General features: G+C 32.6%; 1 long non-coding RNA gene across 1 annotated transcript; it reads right to left on the reverse strand.

Moving 5' to 3' along the window:
• Window positions 1–473: 473 nt before the first annotated feature.
• On the reverse strand, window positions 474–13111 carry LOC129227839 (uncharacterized). The gene is made up of 6 exons (XR_008580877.1): window positions 13006–13111; window positions 7936–8198; window positions 7698–7757; window positions 3041–3391; window positions 2818–2922; window positions 474–586 (listed from the first exon to the last, which is right to left on the reverse strand). It is a non-coding gene; the product is annotated as an uncharacterized LOC129227839 (long non-coding RNA).
• Between the last annotated feature and the right edge of the window lie 2839 nt (window positions 13112–15950).

Raw genomic sequence — 15950 nt, forward strand, 5'->3', positions numbered from 1 at the left:
TTAGAGGCTCTTAACAATCCATTATCTTCTAAAATTGAATACTAAATTTGAAACACAGTAAAACCAAAAGTGTGGATTCCCCCCCCCCTCCCCCCGAAAAGCCCAGGCTTCCTTAATTCTGCTGCCCTTGTTCAAGACTATACATGTAAAGCTCAAAATAGCCTCTAACACTGCTCTTGCCTGTGTATAACATTAGAAACACTTACTCGCAAAAATCGTTTTGAGTTTTGGATCTTTATGGAAGCCCCAAACAATCAATAATATTCCAAACACTTTCATAAGTAGAGTCAAATACATGTCATAATTGCAAGAAATAAAATAATCATGTTTAGTGGTATACAATAAAGTTTTACTTAATTTTTAGCTCAGATTTTGCTAACAAGTCTCCCAATAGCCAATTCCTTATCATGACCTATTTTTCCATGGTAGTGCATTGACAAATCATTATACTTTTGTCGAAAAATTAAGCTTACCAAGTAGTTTTTGTTGCTCTCTTCTTCTAGCAACCTCTCTAGATTTTGAACACCTTCAAAATCTTCCAGAGGAAGTTTAACATCTATGTTTGTCACAGCTACAGAAGATTGATCTGAAATACAAGATCATATAAAATTTACAAACAACCTAACTCATATGTGTGTGTGTGCATACACAGGGGTAGAAGTGACCGACTTGTCACATATAGGACATTTTCCGCAAAAAATATAGGACAAATATAGGACACATTATATGAATATTTTTGCTATGAAAAAAGAAATAATACATATCCTATATTATTTATTTATTCTTATCAATGATTTTGTTTAAAAAAAAACCTCAAATAAAATTATTCCTTACATCTGAAATGACTTTCCTGTAGTTGAAAGAATAATTTTTGAAAAAAAACAGTGTACTTTATAAACGAAATAATTAAATAAAATTTGAACAAAGAAAATTTTTATTTTTTCTTCCTCACTCATGATTCAAGTACTAATACCACTGTTATTTGATTTTATATCTAAACTGAACCCTTTAACACTTGTGCTAAGAACAAACAGAGCTTGAGAAGGATCCTCTTGACGTTTTTCAGAGTCTTCTTTATGCTTGAATGTTTTAGCATGCTGCCTCAATTGCGAAAATCCACTACTGCTTATGGGCACTGAACAGTTGCAAAAATGGCAAAAAGCGGTAAAATTATCTTTTACTTTAGTTTACCATGCACCAAAATTTGTAGAATTAATGTGCTCCTGGTTCAACAACAAAAAACGGAAATATAGGAAATATACGACATTTTTCAAAAATATAGGAAATATAGGACGATTTTGATGCTTTTCTTGAAAATGTAGGAAATATAGGATATATAGGACTACTTCGACCCCTGCATACATTTAACTAGTAAAGCCAGAATTTACAAACACAAATGTGACGACCAGAAGCAAGCTCTGGGCCCAGGTAGGCCTGTTCTCATTAATTTATTAGTCACTAATGAAAATCAATGGCCCTTCTTTAAGCTATCTACCCCCTTGCTCATTACAGCCTCTTCCAATAAGCTGTTCCAATGCTACCCCACTAAAGGAACAATTGTTTTCTAATTTTGAGATGAGCCTAAAATTTTGATGGCTAAAACAATGACCTCGTCTAGCTTTCCGTTCAAAAATTTAACCAATTAACATCTTTCATTTTGATAAATTTAAACAACTGAATCATGTCCCCTTTGACCCTCCTTTGTTCCAGGCTATACATGCTGCGCCTTTAAAGTTTAGAATCAATCTATGTTTAAAAGTCTTTTTACTAGCCTAGTAGAGAGCCTTTGAACATTTTCTTGAAAAGAAATTTCTTGAGGTATGGAAATTGAGCAGCATACTCCAAATGAACTCTGATCAAATCTCTATATAAAGACAGAAGAACCCTCATATGTTTGAAATAAATCTATTGATAAACACTAACATTCTATTAGCTTTGTTACTTGCCATACTGCAATCCTGCCCTAAACTTGAAGTAATGATCTACAACACCCAGATCAATAACATTTTCTGCCTGATTAATGACTGATACGCTTATTTTAATGACCTAAATGTAGCTGTTGGCATTTCTCCATTAACTGCCACCACTTATCTGCCCATGGGCCCCCATACACAAAATTTTAAGGGGGGGGGGGCTCAAACTTTCCCCATGGTTTAGCAGAACATTTTCCCCATGGAAACTGATTTCAGTAAAGATTAGATATTAAAATTTGACATTTTTAATAACTTATTCATTAATAGCTGGAAAATATTTTTTTTTTTACATTTTTGCAAAGAAAAAAAGCACTAAAAGCAAGGAAGTTCATATTTCTAAGAAGGGAGGGCTTGAGCCCCCATTTGCCCCTCTATATGGGTGCCCTTGTATTTGCCTACTTATATGATCTAAATCCTCTTGCAGTTTTATTTGTTCATTTTTAACAAGCCCCATTACTTGACCTCCATTACATCAATAACAAAACATGTTTTCAGAAATATTTTCATGAATATCATTAATAAAAATACCTTCTGTATATATATATATATATATATATATATATATATATATATATATATATATATATATATATATATATATATATATATAACATGCAATTAATTGATCTGGATATCCACAGTTGGAACAAACATAACTAGTCAGCATTGTGAAGGCTACCTATATCTTAATTGCAGCATTATGACACCCCCAATCATAGTTCATTTCAAAAGTAAATGTTTAGCAGTTTTGTATTATATAAATAAATAATAAAGTACTACTTCTCTCAAATTAATTTATAGCATTATGATAGCACAAAATGGTAAAAATCTTAATGACACTTACTCCTACTGTTGTTTGACTGCTCAACGAGCAAGTCCAATGTCGCTTTAATCTCTTTTACTTCCATCCTTAGCAGATGGAAACTCCTCAGCAGCTTCTGGAAAAGATCTGAAATAAATATTAATTATGAAAATAAATACTTAAATCAACAAAGTTTACTACGCAATCCAAATCAAATTTGAAAGGGATAAGACCATTTTGTATTGTTAAAATAAATTTTTCATACTTTGTTCACTGCTGGAGATCTGCATAGCAGGCGACTGATGAAGCGCATTCTGGCTTGTAGTTGGCGTTGCAGGAGCCATAACAAGTGGCGAACTTTGGCTTGAAGTCCGTGGCAGATGTACCGGTGCACCTGGTTGCACCGGTGCCTCGGGCAACATATTTACAATGTTTGAGGAGGGTCTTTTGGTGAGCAACTCATCATCCGATTCAGAGGACGAGTCGTGAGTTCTGGCCCACCTTTTCCTCTTTCCCCTGCCACACTGCTCCGAATCTGTAGTGGAGAAGTAGACCTTCTCCACATCACTAGCGCCCTCAGCCTTTTTTATCTTTTTTCTCGCATGTTCAAAACTTTCTGAAAAAATAAAAATAAAATATGCTTACCCACAATGAGAAGTTTTTGATTCTTTGCACATAATTCAGAAACACTTTTGAGAAACTCAGAACTTTCTATTGGGATATTTTAAAATTTCAAGCTAATTTTCAAGGTTCACAGTGTGCTTTTGATTGATGGAAATGACCCCATTACTAGTTCACCGCTTTCTGATTTTGAAGTTATTTCATTCACTGAAAACTAACCCTATCAAAAATATTTGCATCAATGTGATAGTAGACAGTCAACTATCATTATTTTGATGCTTTGTACATTTAACTGCCCAATATAAAAAGCATTCTCTGTTGACTACTCATTTCATTATGCTTTGTTTTATTTTGAAAAGTTGACATGTAATATTTTCAGTAGTACCAAGACTTAGCTCGATAAACATAGTAGTTAAAATTCAAGGGATCAAAATATATAAAATTTTAGGAGTTTGAATTTTGCAACTAAGCATTAATCTGTCAGGTCGGCGAGAGCTAAGACCCAGCACACTTTCCCTAAAAGATGACACTTTCCCTAATAGATTCCAAGCACGCCCCCCCCCCCCAAGTTTCTGACTAGGCAGTCCAGGGCTCTTGTGGGCCCTGCAGTTACCCAGGGTGGCGACAGGAACTGTGAAGAAAAGTTCCCTGACTTTTCCCTGATTAAGTTCACCAAATTTCCCTGATTTACGTTACCAACGATAATGGTTTTCTTTCTTGGTTCTACTTGAAATCCATTGTATGTTTGCATCAAATGCAGTATTTTAAGCGTTTTAAGTTGTGTAAAGTTGTTGAACTAAAAATATATTTTGAAAAGATGCTACTTTTTTAATAAAATGGTTAAAAAAAAACCATACCAAGTCAATTTTTTTGGAAAAAAAAAACCCCTACAAAACAGTATATTAAATTTTTCTACATGGAAAGATAATAGAAAATTTATAAAAAAAAATTTTACTTCCAGAAAACACTTAGCATAAGAATTTTAAGAAACCATTAAAATCACTCTTAAAAACATATGTGTATTTACGATAAAACTCAAAAGTAATTGAAATTATTTTGAACAAAATTTTCAAACAGTATAATAATTGTTGCAAGAATAACAAGTAATAGTGAACAAATAGAAGTAATGTAGTTATTCTTATATAACTAATTGACATATTTATGTAAAACAGATGAAACCATTTGACATCCATTCATAGGAAGCTTTTCTCTAATCAAAAACATATGTTTTAATGAATGAATACAGCATTTTAACAATAAAAAAAAATAAAGATATTTACTTAAGTACACAAGTTAACTCTATTTCAAATGATTTAAGTATGTAACGAAAAAAAAACTTAGATTATTTTTGTAACAAACAACTTTGAAATGCAAGAAAAGAAACAGAAAAAAAAATCAATTAGTTAATTTAAAAATATATAAAAGAAGAATACAACTAGATTATGAAACAAAAGAATCATTTAAGCCTGAAGAAAAGAAAACCTTTATAATCTGAGGCGATAACAAATAGTATAACGGCAAAAAACTAAGTTTTTTTATTGAAAGTTCAATTTTAGCAATTGAATTAAAAACGCGAAGAAGTAATAACTTTTAAGCTTTTATAAGTATTAATTCAAAAACCAAAGATTTCTTCTTGAAATTGTGATTACAGTATGCTAATTATTTCGAGATAATGGAATAAAGGAAAAGGAGCTAAGGCATTAATGAAGGCTTCCTCTTTGCCTGTATGGTTATTTATTTTACGTAGCATTGAAAGCGTGGAAGGAAATTTCAAGCTAGGTAAAATAAACAAACACAGAAGCAATCTTAGGAAGTTCATCCTGTGGTTAATACGTAAGATTCAATACTTTGACATTGAGGAAAAAAGATGCACAAATATGCGGCAGTGTATAATCGCATTTCATTAATTTTACTTTTTTTTCAACAGAATTGGCGGAAAATGCGTAGGGAATTAGAGTACTTAATTTTATAAAGCAAAAAAAATTTTTTTTTTTACTTCATAAAATCAATTTTCCCTGATTTTTTGTTATTTTTTCGAAATTCCCTGATATTTCCCTGATTAAAAAAGTTCCCTGACTTTTCCCTGATCTCCCTGATCTGTCGCCACCCTGTTTCCAAGAGAGAAAAGTCTCTCAGTTACTGAATCCCAATATTGTCATAAATTGTGACCTGGCCCATCACTACCCTTGCAATAAAGGGAAACTCTATCATCGATAGGCAACTGAAACGAAACACTGATCTACTTTCCAAGTTGCATGAAAACTAAGATCAATCTGGGGGGGGGGGGGTGACCCTCCCCCACTTTGCACGATGGGTCCTGTTAAATGCCAGAAAAAAAAATGTTATCTTCTTCAAAATTTTAAAAAGTTGCACCAAGTTTTCTCTGTAAATCCATGGTAATTTTTGTGGACCTTTGTCAAGAACAAAAGGCAAAATTCCTCGTAAAAATTTAAAAAATGTGACCTTTCAGAGACAATCTTTTTTTTTTTTTAAACTGTCCAAGTCTGATTTAACAAACTTTTCGGGCTTTTCTATTATTATTTAGCGATTTCTATAAATGCAGCATAAAGAAAACAAAGCTTTTAAAGATTAATATTTCAAAAAAAAAAAAAAAAAAACTGCATTATATTGACAACTTTTGAACGTAGATTCAATAGCCAAAAAGAAGACATTTCTAAATTATGTTGCGATAAATTTACCGAAGTTTCCGCAGTTAAAAAGGTGTACCCTTGTTATAACGAAATTATTTCAGATCAAAACTTGAAATCGAAGCAAAAATGCCCTCATCTCATTTCTCTACAATGGTTTTGTTTGCTTTTCTGATTCCTTTGTGTTGTCAATGCCTGAAGGCACTTGAGGGGTGTATTTCGAACAATGAAAGACATTCCTCACTGACTCCTCTGATGAATACTATCTTCCCCCTTCCACACAAATTTCTGGTTCAGCGGTCCCCTATTCTGGATGTCACACAAATCCTGTCAGATGTAAATCTAGTTTGTGGCTAAAACGTACAACTGAGCAGGATGCTTTCGTCACAACCAGGGTGCAACATTTTGTGCTATCTATTGGGTAAAGGGAGTTTTTTTCCTACACAGAAACACCCTTAAATATACAGAGATATAGATATGTATGCACATACAATATATCGAAAATTATATAATTAAAAAATTAGCTTACTGAAACAGGGTTGGCAAAAACCCGGGTTTTTTTAAAAAAGCCCATAGACCCAGGGTTTTTTTTAAAAAAAAACCCAACTAAAGCTGGGTTTTTTAAAAAGAAATGTGGGTTTTTTGTCTTTTTTTAAGGGAAAATGTGGGGTACTTGTAGCATATTGTAGTGTAAGTATATGGACAAAGCAAAAAAATCGTCTTGGAGTAAAAAAAGCTGGGAAATTCAGCGTTTTCTGAAGAAAAGTAAAAAAGACGATAAAACCCAAGAATGGTGAAGTTTCAGATTTTTTAGTTTCCATGATTGCCAACAGTTAAGAAAAAGTTACTTCTCGAGTTATAAAATCTATTGTTCGTTTGTAATTACTAAATTTTTTTTTTGCATTTTACTTTATTGTATTTCATTTTGTTACGCAAAACTACTGTAGAACCTCAAATAGCTTAAATCCCTTTTTACTAAATTTCAGCTTAATCAAAACATTTCTTTGAATTTTATGTTACCTGTTTTTCTATTTCTGTGTACAGAGTAAGAAATATTGAACTTTTTCGTAATATAATGAAAATACTGTACATCCTATTCTGTTTCCTGTCCGACCGTTTGTGAAACCTGTTAATTTCTAAAAAATATACCTTGTTTATTTGAGATTTGTGACTTGTTGGTTGGCAGAAAATTGGTTTGCTTTAATTCACATGAAAGCCTTTTAGCTAGAGTAGTTTCCTCTGTACAATCTACAAATATTGAGAAAATCAGACATGACAGGACTTAGTCAAGATAATTTGAGTTATTTATTGACCAGTTAAAGAAAAAAGTTAAAAATATTTATTTAAAATCTTTGAAGTATTTTTTAATGCTGTTAAGAGTTAAAAAATACTATTAAAGTTCAAAATTCATTTTTTATGTCCATTGGCTGTGGTGAAAAACAAATAAAAAAGAAGTTTAAATTGTTAAAGTATTTAAATTAATTAATTTTTTTAAAAACTTCTCGGAAAATTTTAAAAAACCCAAAAGTGGGCTCAATAATGGGTTTTTTTTAAATGGTTTTTTTCAAAAAAACCCATTGGGTCCAATCCGGCCAACCCTGTACTGAAACATTATTTATGAATGACTAAAACTAAGGGTTTTTTCAAACTTACCTTTGCTGAAAATAAAGCGCAGAGTTTCATTCCTTCTAGTTTTCTCTGTTCTCTGTTAATCTTAGGAATAAGATAGAAAACAATGAACATCGTGGTTATTTTTCTAACTTAATAAAATTCATAAAATTATAAAAATAATAATTCTAATGGCTAACACACAGAATTAATATCTAAATTCTAGAATAAATATAAGAAAGAAAGTGATTTTAGGATGAGATTGTTAAAGATTATTAGTTACCATCGTGATGACCGCGTGGGATTATCAAGTTCCAACAAATTTTTTGTATCAAATCGTTTTGGTACCAAACCATCTAACTGCCGGCATCCACCCCAGTCGAATATTGAGGGTCGGTCAAGCAAACTGAGAGATAGAACACTAGCGCCACCAGTGGCGCTGGAATAATCCGGTCACTTTTTCGCTCCGCTGCCAAAGGAGACGAGGCTCCTTCCTTTTTGCCACCCTGCTCATGGTTTAGTTTAATGACATGAAGCAAAAATCTTCTGGAAGCAAAATAGTTTACAAAAAATAAATTTAACAATAAAAAATAGACTTCATTTAAAAATATTTATATTTTAACTAATTATTATAAGTGAACTTTTTATTTTACTTCATAGCTTTATACAACAAAACAAATGCCAACATGTTTTTTGAAAATATGCAAGATGAGCGGACAGAGGATCCACAGAGGAAGGATGTCAAAATATCCGCTCCAACTAATTACGACAACGCCGTTTGCACGGCTGGAAAAAATGAGTCTATTTCCCAGTCAACGAATCTCCCGCCGAGCGTTCCAATTTTGGGGCCTTGTACGGAGGTGAGTTCTGGTTCCTTTAATGATTCTTGTCTCATTAAAGATTACTTATCTAAGATTAATTTAATTAAGTTTGAATTATATGATAATCCTGAAAATGCTAATTATGAGGAAATAATTAGTTTTACCAATGATTCAATTAATGCATATTTTGACATTACTTCCTTTAATAAACTTAATGATACTGATAAAGAAATTCTATATGATTTACAAACAATCAGATATGATGCATCTCTGATTAGGTACAACAAACTAAATGCTATTATGTTTAAATTACAAAGTAACCTTGACGAACAGCTTTTACTTAACGGTAAACTGCAATATAAGTTAATTGCCGCTGAAAGAAGACGTAAAGATGAATATGATTTCCTCATGGAAAAAATCAATGAAAGTAAATTTGCAGAAGTTAAAAAACTCAAAAATAATATTGATTTGCTCAAAAACAAATAGGAAATCCCCCTGAAGAAAAACGGATAAAATCCATAAATACTAACTGTAAACCGCAGGACAATTCCGAAGCTAAAAATTCTGCCAACGGCAGTAAAAAAAGAAAAATAAAAAACAAAAAGCCCAAAAGGCAAAAGAAACGGTTCTGAATACCGAAATTAACACAATTGAAGAAACTATGACTCCAAATATCAAAAATGAAAGTAAAGCTCAGAACACTACTTTAACTGAGCAAAAAAAACCAAATGATACAAATGACACAAACTCCCAAATTAATGACATCCCTGGGACTCAAAACCTTTTGAAAGGGGAAAATGAAAAATTAAACACTGATTCAGATGATAATGAATCATGCATAACATCTCATGACAAGGATGAACCTGATCCAAACACTTCAGAAAATTTAACTCCTGATAACGAAATAAGCTCATTTCAGGATTCTGAAAAACTAAAAAGAACTCAAATCCCACCCATTTGGGTAGATAACATAAAAAACACAGAAGAAAAACTAAAAATTTTCTCAAACATTGCAAATGAAATCATAACTGGAAAAATTAAGAATGATAAACTATTATGCTATGCACCTAATATTGAAGCATACCATAAACTCAAAGATTTTCTCACAGAAAATAAAATGTCACACCACACTATAAGACTCAAAACTGAAAAAATCATGAAAGTTATCCTATGAGGCCTCCCAATTAGTGCCAACCTAGATTGGATAAAAGGAAAACTTGAAGAAAATAATCTTTCAATCATACACCTATCACAACTACACAAAGGACCAGAAAAAAGAAAACTTCCATTGTTCCTAATTCACTTAAATGAAAATAGCTCAAATAAAAATATTTGAGAAATAAAAAAATTTGGGAGATTTTCCAATCTCCACAGAAAAATTGAAAACATTAAACAATATCAAACAATGCTGGAACTGTCAGCAATACAATCACTTCTCATTGGGATGTAATCGTCCCCCAGTTTGCTTAGTATGCGCTGGGGAACACAAAACATCACATTGCAGCAAAAACAATACAAAAATAACCCCCAAATGCATTAACTGTGGTGCTCAACACACTGCAAATTATTCAAACTGTCCAGCTAGACTGGCAATCATTGAAAAAATTAGATTTAAGAAAAATCTAAAAAATAAAAATGAAAACACTATTCCCAGGACTTTAAAAATTCCTCAAACTGAAAATACTAATGAAGTCCTAAACATTCCAGAAAATCCTCTTCTACAAACTCTAACAACCACTATCAAAACAATAATACAAGAACTTGGAAAAATGAATATCACTCCAAGTTCTAATATCACAGCAACACCACTATACTAAATGTTGCTACGGTGACTCGACCTTTCTCTATAATTACCATTAGTAATAAATAACTCATTAATTATCGATTTTTTCAATCTAAAAAAATAAAATTAAAAAGTTAATAACAATTTTCTGAAAAGAGGCCAACCGGTTTTGCAGTCAGTCAATGAGAGCGCTCCCCGGTTTCATTGCATTCTCCCAATCAGAGAACTTGAATTTTGTACTAAATGAGATGCATCATAATTCGAAATTATTTAAATTTTAAATTTAAATACTAAATTATCCCAATAGTTAAACACTTAATAACAAATAAAACTTTTCTGAAGCAGTTCACTAGATGGCGCAAGCTTAACTTGTGACCGTGATGATACAATTTAAAAGTTTCTCAACTTTAAATTGACTTAACTGTAATTTTAAAAATGAGACAAGATAAAGGGACCTGAAATCCCATGATCTATCCCCCATTCGACGAATATATGCAAGATGCTTACAACAGATCTGAAAAATTTGCAAATGGAAGTAGAGTATACAACTTGGATGAAACTGGAACATCAACAGTACAGCAATCAAAGAAAGTTATAGCTTGAAAGGGAGCAAACAAGTTAACCAATGTACTAGTGGTGATAGATGTCAACTAGTTACAACTTGTTGTAAGTAATAAGTGCATTTGGAAACACAATACCACCAGCTACGGTATTTCCTCAAAAGAAATTTAAGGAACACATGATAAGCTGGGCTCCTTCAGGAACACTTGGTTTTGTTATAGGTTTAGGATGGATGACTACTGATGTTTTTCCTCATATCATGAAGCATTTCATACACCACAGTGAAACTTCTATTGACAATCCAACACTTTTGAACTTCAACAATCAAAAGAGTCATGTAACCATAGAAACACTCAACATGGCACAAGAAAATGGGGTTAGTACTATAGTTACCATACCGCCTCACACAAGTGACAAATTTCAGTTACTAAAAAAGTGGGCATTTATTCCTCATTCAAATCAAACTACAATGATACTTTCGATTCATGGTTGGTTCATGATCCTGCCATTCCATTGAAGGCGGATACAGACTACCATTCCCCACCCCGGAATAAACTTGCGGTTTTGGCACTAAAAATTTCTAAAACTGCTTGGGGATCAATAAAAAGCACTGAATCGACCAGGAATAAGATACTTAGTAGAGCATAAACGTTACTAATTAATTTCATAAAGATTGGAATGAAACAATATTTCAAATATTTACATTTAAAAAAATTAAAGAATTGATAAGATTACTGAAACCGGTTACACTTTATTTATCAAGCGCTTGAACACAATGTGGACGAATAACATGGTCGACGGTTTGGGGGGGAGGGTCATGACCCCTATAACCCTCCCCTTGTATCTGCCACTGTCCAGGGGTCTGTCCAGGGTTTTTCACAACGTCCATTTTTGTGAAAAATGAAATAATTTTGTGAAAAATCAATTAATTTTGTAAAAATCATCTAATTTTGCAAAAAAAAAAAAAAAAAAAAAAAAATTGTAAAACCAAAACTTTCAGAATTTTGCTGGCGCAAATACTGCATCATTGGAACTTAAAGTTGAGTATTTAACTCTATTCTGTTGAGAATATCATTATTGAATGTTTTTCTAGTATTTGGGGGGGGGGGGATGCGGCATTGCTTTCTTGGAGATGGCCAACCCTCAAGTATCAATATTTATTTACCATTCTACATTCTGTTCAATTGTACTAGAAGTGTTTTTTGTATAGTATTAAAAATAATAAAAGGGATTTCATTTGTTTACTTCTTAACAAAGCGTACTAAACATCAAAAATTCGAGAAATCTGATTTCCATAGTGGATGCAGAGAAATCGCAATCCTCAAAGTGAAGGCATCAAAAGTACAAAAACAGCTTGTAAAAGAAATATTTTTGATAAAATTATTTCAGAATTGTCAAATTTGAATCAAAACACTTCCTAAACTTTAGTTTAGTTACTGGTCTCAACACAAAAAATGCCCTATTTGTGGTTCTACGCTCACTACAAGCTATATCTTATCAAACTTTATAAGATTGAACTTCTCACTTTAAACTTCTATGATAAATATGATAAACCACACATGAAACAATTATATGATTACATAATAAAAGAAAATATTAAAGTTAAGTCAAATTGAACACAGATTTGCATTCTTTTCTACAGCAAGGCAATGTACCATAACAAAAAAATTTCTACAAGATACAGAAATTTAACACTTAATTGTTTATAACAAGAAAAAATATTTTTGCACTTTTTATATGAAACTTTTTTAACTGACACACTGAAATCAGAGCTCGACCAAAGTCAGTGTTTGACACTTAAATTGTTTTGGTTCAATTTGAAGTAGTAAGGTCTCTGAAAAGATGTGATACACTCATGTATCGCAAACGTCACAAGATTTTAAAAATTTCTTTAAAAAAAAAAGTCCTACAGTTTTGCTTCAATTAAATTATTCAAGCAAATCATAGTTAAATATGATTGAAATACTTTGTTAGTATTTGTCAACGATTTGGTGCTCAAAATGTTGGTTAACCAGCAAAAATAGTGTCTGAATGTCACACCCGTCACAATGGAATAGCCGCAAAGCATTTTCTCTATTTCAAACCTCCTGTTAGCAGCGAGTTTTTAAATAATGAATACAATAAGAATTGCAGCTGCAATGAGTTCAAAACTTATTAAAAGATCCTAAAATACTTCACTAAAACTTACGAATTCGGAGCAGGAACACTGATTTCCAGCCTTGTTTATATCTCCTATCCATGGCTACGGCAGGCTCCGTGAACGCTGATCTGTCCGATGCTTAGTGAAGGAATCGTTATTTATTTTACAAGCACTAAGCACTCAAGACAAGTAATTTTTTTTCTGGCGATAAAAGTTCAAACTAAGGAACCCTACACAACGAGAAGACCACGTGATATGACGTCAGAAAACTATCACGTGACATCACGTGATCATGAACTAGCCAATCAGATTTGCGTATTTCCGAGTTCCTAGTGAACTCTAATGACATAGCGAAAGCCGTCTCCAGGTTGCATCCATGTCCTACACACAAGCGCATACATACACAACTACACACACGCGCACGCATATACACACACAAACACATACACCTACAGACATACACATGCATACATATAGACATCTACACATACACACAACTACCCACACATTCATGCCTGCACACAGACACAAACACATATGCCTACACACACATACACATACCCCCTACACACAAACACACATACCCCACACACAAACACACACGCCTACATACACACACTCGTGATTGCGAAACACATAATTTGAATTCAAGAGTCAAAATTCAAATTAATTTTTTTTTTTTAAATTTTTAATGTGTTTTCCTTGATGTCTTTTATGAATTGACCTAAAGAGGGGAATGGTATCAAGAGAGTGACCGAGGACTCCCCTTTAAGTGGAGTATAGAATATCCTCAATGCAGGGGCTCCGGTTGTTTCTTCTTGGAGGAAAGTTTGAAAAATAGATGTAAAATTCTGCATTTTTGAAGTCTTATTAGATGTAGTTGGAACTGCAAAAATATCTGGACAGAAATAAGCAAACATTTTTTTTTTTAAGTTGTATACTCTTTCGCAAATTAAGGTAATGCACAGATTTTTTTTTTATTTGATTTGACAAATCATTGACAGCAGTTGACAGAGAGAAAGAGAGAGAGAGAGAGAGAGACAATGCATTGTTACTTGCTCACATTGGCTTTCGGTACAATTAGTTTTTAATCACTCCTCCAACCCACCGACAAATACAACAATGATTTAAATATAAAATGGTCGATAGTAAAAAATGCTTTTGAACGAAATAATGGTATACAGATTTAGAAAATAGGTAACAAGATAGTAATATACTGCCCATTTAAACTTTTCATGATGCCCTCTTCGCTTAGGATTTTCAAAGACTTAAATAATTCTTTTCAAGGACTCTGGAACAATTAAAATAATTTAACGCACTTCAGTCGTACTTTCCAGGCTCTGATATTTTAGTACGTGATTGTAAATTTTTACAGTTCTGTTCTAACTTTGTAAGAAACAGCTATTTTAAACTTAAAAGAAAAAAGAAACTATACATTTTTCATGACAACAACTTTTTTTCAGCTGCAAGTGGGTCAGAAATCGAAAAAGAATAGGGGTAGCGTGGTTTTTTTTTTTTTTTTTTTTTTTTTTTTGTTTGTTTTTTTCCCCCGTGCTAAACAGATTGACAATATGCAGTCGAAGTAAGATAAAAGCAAGCAATAACAAAAGAATTTCCAAATACTGCATTCAGAACTATATAAATAGAAAGATATGAAGCATGTGAGCAAAAAATTTGTAATATGTGTCAGAAAGGTGAGGACCATGGATTTTACATTTTTGGTTTAGGATGTAGTAAGGAGCTGAATTTGACATGTATTGAATTTGTGGTTTTTAGCCACACTTTTACAAATTTTCAAGGTTTTCATTTATTAAAAAATGAAATTTACCTTTTCAAGTACTTATCATTTTTCTTTTGTTGAACGAATCATGTTAATTTCCGGGAGTTTGGGGCCCCTAACGAATAGGGGGCCCTAAGTTATAGCTCGCTTAGCTTGTACGTAAATCCAGGCCTGCTTCTGCAGCCACATCGTGATTATCGCCCCCCCCCCCCGACTCCTCTAAATGACGGGCCGGCCTAAATCATGTGCAAATGAACAGTTAATAAAATTTTACTGCCAAGGGCGGATTCTGGGCAGGGTCAAAGGGTCAGCGGACCCGTCTGTCATGAGAATCAATCTTCATCTGTTGCGCAACCAGAAGGGTGGTATAAAGTACACCAGCCAGGAATACCGTCAGAAACCTTATCTAGAACGTTTAGTAAGAATCTTTTGTTTCTTAAAATTATTGTTAGTGTTATTAAACTTCAACTTTTTATTCCAAAAATTATTGCAGCATTTTTACTCCAGTCTACATAAGAAAATGCTACAACCGCAAAACGCAATGTAGTTCTGATTTTTTAACATGTTTTTTGGTTTAGTTAAGGTGCTAAATGTGATTCTAAATGTCAATATTCGTTTCAAAGCACATTAAATGTTCATCGACTTTAGCGCAATTGACATTCTGTACGTTCAATAGTTTTGGAGATGTCGTACTCCCAAAATTGGTCATTTCATCCGAAAAATGAAAAAAGTATGCTTCGAACATATTTCGGGCCTAATATCGACATAAATTCCTATTTTTCTTGAACAAACCCGATATGATGTAACAGTAAATTTAGTTGGCTTTCATTTAAGCTCAAAAAAAGCCTGTGGGTTCAATATTTCTTTTATAATTGCAAAAAAAAAAGAAGGAAATTTTTGTGCTCAAAGAAATAAGACAAAACACTTCTCAAAACAGTATGAAAGCCTTAATCTGAAGAAAAAATTGAAAAATGTTGTTAGACTGAAACTAGTGTTGAATAAAAATTCAAAAATCCCTTGACAGCTACTGCCTTACAGTTAACCTCGCCGGCCATAAAGCATGTAAAATTTAAAAACAATTCTTGATAACATAGGAAAGTACGGAAAAAGAAAGATAATCAAACTTCTAAATTTTTCTAGTTACAAAAGCAGAATCAAGAGGGAAAATTGACAATCCCCAAATGAAAGTCATGGTTTTATTAATACTAATACA

This window comes from Uloborus diversus, chromosome 8, assembly GCF_026930045.1.
Source record: "Uloborus diversus isolate 005 chromosome 8, Udiv.v.3.1, whole genome shotgun sequence".
Lineage (NCBI taxonomy): Eukaryota > Metazoa > Arthropoda > Arachnida > Araneae > Uloboridae > Uloborus > Uloborus diversus.